Source organism: Hirundo rustica, chromosome 2, assembly GCF_015227805.2.
Source record: "Hirundo rustica isolate bHirRus1 chromosome 2, bHirRus1.pri.v3, whole genome shotgun sequence".
NCBI lineage: Eukaryota > Metazoa > Chordata > Aves > Passeriformes > Hirundinidae > Hirundo > Hirundo rustica.
The window spans coordinates 104,189,203-104,194,437 of NC_053451.1; the positions used below are offsets into that span (position 1 = coordinate 104,189,203).

Below are 5,235 nucleotides of genomic sequence, written 5' to 3' on the forward strand. Positions count from 1 at the left end.
TACTAGTGATAGTCACTGTACCTCTACAAGGATCTCAGAGAAGATGGTTAGAGCTTTGGATTGTGTTGGGCAAAGGTTCACGTTGCACAGCATTGTTGATAAGTGGGGAAGCAGGCAGAGAAAATCTCTGTGCTGCTGATGTGGTTGATACTACAAAATCCAAACACCAAAGAAAAGACTTGGTGCATGAAGAAGTGACAAATTCAAAGTTGATGGTACAAAAAACAACATATGGAGCTTCATATGCTATGGCAAACACCAGAAACTGTAGAATGGGCTGGCATTTGAAAAAAATTTAATATGGTTTGATTATTTTTGTTGGTTTTGACTGGGGAGCTGTTGCAGAGCTTCTACCAGGAGCCAGCTGGGGCTGATTACTGTGTGGATCAGGACACACACAGCAGTGCAGAGCAGCCAGACCCAAACCCCTTGTGCAGCAGATCTCTGCCAGACTCCCTGGCTTGGAGTGGCTGCTGGATTTCCTGTGGTAGAGAGCACAAAAGGATTCCCAGTCTGAAACTGCTATGTCTTTACTGGAAGGTGTTCAGATTCGTGCACACACCACCATTCTCACCTTCCACAAATCACTCCAAAGATCTGTTTTGTCAATATGGTCCATGGGGTTTCTTTTGGTGTTGTCAATAAGCCTTTCAATTATTGTCAATTCAGGCAGGGAGGGCCTGTGATATAAACAGAAAATTTTTGATTACAATTTTGATGACAAACATGGCCTTTTAGCTTCTAATGTGCTGTTTTGATTCAAAATTAACTCTCAAACATTTCCGAATTTGCTGAAGTAAAAAATGCTCTTGGTTTTTATGTAGTCTTCAAAATTTGCAATGCTATAACACATGCTAAATATATAATTCATCCAGTGAGATCAATAGGACTGTTCTTATGCTTAGAGATATACACATCTGCAAGACCTTATTCTATATTGTCATAACTATGGAATAATACACAGGTGTGAGCTGGGACTGATTTCACTAGTAAGCTGAAAATATTTTACCTTGAGTGGTCAGGTTCAAAAATTATTTAAAAATTCACATATCATTTTTCCTGGGTCAGTTAATCCCTCTGAACCCAGGCTTTGTGTTAAAACCTGATGGCATTTTCCTCCTTATGATGGATATATTTGAAAAAAAATCAATGCTAATGCCTTTCCTTATAAAGTATTCTCAGGATGAGCTAAACATATTCAGCTGGTGGTGATTATTTTTTGCTTTCTGACCCACAGGAGATAATCACCATCTGCCTCCATGATTGCTTCCTACCTTTGCTGCCTGCGACTTTTTCTATCATATCTTACTACTCAGCAGTCAGTTTAAACTCAGAAACTTGTTCTGTATTTGTTTACCTTTGCAAAATGCTTCTATTGTTTCATACCTGTACAAGTATTTGTGTGCCTGAAAGCTTGTTTGTTTTCTCAGTGATGCAAACTGGCCTAAGAGATTGCCTGTCTTTGCAAATTGTGTCTTTTCAGCAAGAGAGCCTCTTTAACCAATTCATCTGAACTGATCTGAGTTTTGTAATGTCTTCCAAACTTACATATTTTTGATACAAAAATTCTAGAGTGAATTCTGTATGATCACGATAGGGTAAATTTTTTTCCCCTGTCATAATAGCTTATCGAAGCTCAGAAGTATGGGTGCATAATACAGCTTATTTTACTTTAGGACTTGTAAATTATTCTGGTCAATTTGATTTTTATTTCAAGAAATTATTTTCAAGTTCATCTTGAGAAGACCACTGTTTTGTTAACAGAATTATTGACTGAAACCCAAGATGTGTCTGGTTCCGTCCCGCACCGGGCGGGAGATGACCTCTGGCTAGCTCGAGTCAACACAGCCACAGAATGGTCCCAGTTCGTTTCGGCTTCTCGGCTTAGCAGCTGGACCCCAAAAGTGTTGTGACAGCAACAGCAGCAGAAGAGAAAAGGCTGGCTCTCAGCTTAGCAGGTTAAAAGATGTTTATTAGCTCCAGAGTTGAGGAGCAGAGAGGCTGAGAGCTCCGAGGCTGAGATGCTGAGAGCTGAGAGGCTGAGAGAGTTTTTCCCTCCCTCCTACCCCCTATAAGCGGGGGAGGGGTTCCAGGGGGGGTACCACAAGACAACAAATCAGGGAATTCAGGGGGTAACAAGGTGTGCCCCCCCCCAAGCCTCGGACCACTAAAATCCAAAGCTAAAGGAATTCCCCCCAGGGCGCCTATCACCTGAAGCCCTCTCCCTGAGATTTCGCAACCTGGGAGGGTTCCTCAAAGTGATAGACAAGCTGCCCCAGAGAGGGGGGTGGGAGGACTGACACAAAACACCTTGTTATACAGACAACACAAAAAGGGTTACAACATTGGGGATACAGTGAAATGAACCATAACATAAACTTCTTATAAAAACCTAATAAAACAGTTCTGCACCACCACACCAAGACACTCAATGAAGTACAATATGATAAAACTGACATCTTGTAAACGTTTCTCTGTCCCTGAATACAACCTTAAATAAATCAGAGCCACAACACTAAAATACTCTATATACATTAGGTTCATGCTGTCTGGGAATTCTGAAAATCATGGATGTCTTAATAAGGAAATCTGATTTTCTTACAGAAAGTCTCATTTTTTTACAGAAAGTTTCTATGGCACATTATCTCTGTTGCATTTTAAATTGCAATATTCCAGCTCTTTCAAGCTCTGTGAAATAAATCACATATCAAGAAGTCAAGTGTCTGTGTCTCCTTCATATACACAGTCTGTGGGAGCCCTCCTATACACTTCCTACCTCACCATGGGGAACCATTTATATTTTACTTATTTATTCACAGTACAAACAGGTCTTAGGTAATGAAAACAAGGGCAGTGGGAAATAATGTCAACAAAAAATCCCCAAAAGATTTACATAATCTGCCATCTGAGCTTCTGTAACATGCAGATGTAACTGCTGTGGATAATAGAAATACCTGTCCTTTCAGCTGTCAACATATCTTGGCAATTTTAGCAAGTTGCCCTTTGGGTGCTCCATTTGCTGCAGTTCTTTGACTGGTCTTGCCTTACTACCTTTCACAGGCAAGTTAATGGCTCTGGTCATCCCTTTCTACTCACTTCACATATTCATTCTGACTCAGCTTTTTCTCTGACTCACAATCTGTTTCTATTTCCATAACCATGAGCGCATGTGAAGCATCCTGGGCTAATGTGGAGCGGCACAGGCATCGCAATGCGTTATTCATACCTGTGTGAGTAACAGCCCCATTGCCTGGTACGTGTGTGCTGGCTCGAGAGCAGCTGCATTTCCTGCCATCTCCCATTTATTCAAGCGCTTGCTAAACCTTCTTCTACAGTGCAGGGGATAAATCCTCGTGTTCTTGTGTCAAAACGGAACTGCCTCAACATTACAGGATTAGATTTTCAGCCAACTTTAACAGAACTATCAAGGAAAAAAAGAAAAGAAAAGGAAAAGGAAAAGAAAAGAGAAGAAAAGAGAAGAAAAGAAAAGAAAAGAAAAGAAAAGAAAAGAAAAGAAAAGAAAAGAAAAGAAAAGAAAAGAAAAGAAAAGAAAAGAAAAGAAAAGAAAAGAAAAGAAAAGAAAAGAAAAGAAAAGAAAAGAAAAGAAAAAGCTTAGGAGTTATGGACTTGCTGTGCTCTTGTTAAATCAAGATCAGTAGTTGACCTGTAGGTGTTGCAACTGCTTCAAATACTGGGGCTTTCTGGTGGAAAGCCTACTCTGAATGCAAAATTTACTTATTCTCCTTATGGACTTACTATGTGCTATGTAAAATGCAAAATTTGCAAAATTCAGGGAAATTTTGAGCAAACTCTGTGAAACTCCTGACATATCTTAAAACAAACAGAAACTATTAGCAGAAGGAATATCTTTTTCTATACTAACATCTGTGAGCAAAGGGAGCCAGGAAAGAGAACAGTTCTACAAAATAATCATGGCCATATCTATTACTTTAAATATAACATTAAGGTAACAAATTGGCTGTGTTTTTTCTTTCTTTCTTTCTTTCTTTCTTTCTTTCTTTCTTTCTTTCTTTCTTTCTTTCTTTCTTTCTTTCTTTCTTTCTTTCTTTCTTTCTTTCTTTCTTTCTTTCTTTCTTTCTTTCTTTCTTTCTTTCTTTCTTTCAATATTGGAACATTATTACATATAAATGTGAAAAACCTGGAGATTTTGATTTATCAGAATACTCTACGAATCCTACTTTTATATATAGATTATTAATTGACAAATTTGACCTTTTAGATATCTTTTAGAGGTCATGGACTTGGTGACTACTATAGAACTGCAGAGTTAAATCTTCCAGGAATTCTTGCTAGCTATCCAGAAATGTGGCAACAGCTCTAGTTCAACTGCTTGATGGCTAAAGAACATTGGTAAAATGTGCTGTGTAATCTACAATGTCCATACACATGAATTAACTTCATTACATGCAGTAACTCGGGTTCTTACCAGTGAAGACATCCAAGTGTAACAAAGAAATCCTGACATGCAGGGAAGATCTGATGTTCACCCTGCCTTGAAAATGGCATAATCTGTCTCTCAGAAACTTCTGATGGACAGGAAAGTAAATCTTAATATGCAGTTTTAATTACCCAGTTAGTCAGAATTAGAAGAAAATCTGGAGCTGTGTGTCATATGTGCAGAAGTTTCATTATTTCAGTGTTTTTGCTCTGCACTAAGTTGCCAGGGACAAATACATCATATGTTCTGAAAAGGCTTCCCTGTAGTCACTGCAGCATCACACTGAGCATAGACTCCAAAAGCCTTGCTCATAGGAGGATTGAGTCCATTTGGAAACGCTGGAGATGACACATCTGGTAAATAGGTATGATGCTCTGGTTTTATAGCTCCAAGTGGGTGGATCACTGGGTGTCACTCTGGGGTATAGTGATGGAGGCAGGGAAGGAAGGCCAAAAAGGACTTGGTTGGGCCAGGGGAAAACCTCATTTCTTCAATCTAACATTGAAAACCTGACATCACAAAGCAAAAAATATATTAAAACATGATCTTGGCTTGCTTATTTCCACCCTCCCTTGTTTTACTGCAAGACACTTGTTTTCTGAAAGTTTTGGATGTTTGATTTATTTGTTTGGGGTTTTTTTGTTTGGTTTAATGGGGTTTTTTTAGCCACTATAGTTGCTATTAAGAGTAATTAATGTCCACTGCAGTAGAGTATTTTGTCTTGCTCAAAATTATTACTAAACAAGAATTGATCAGACTTTTTTTCGTCTTCAGTT

At 38.8% G+C, this 5,235-nt stretch overlaps 1 long non-coding RNA gene across 1 annotated transcript; it reads right to left on the bottom strand.

The window, feature by feature from the left end:
* Positions 1–254: 254 nt before the first annotated feature.
* Positions 255–1,089, bottom strand: LOC120764671 (uncharacterized). The gene is made up of 3 exons (XR_005704245.2): positions 1,010–1,089; positions 575–680; positions 255–482 (listed from the first exon to the last, which is right to left on the bottom strand). It is a non-coding gene; the product is annotated as an uncharacterized LOC120764671 (long non-coding RNA).
* Positions 1,090–5,235: the final 4,146 nt, after the last annotated feature.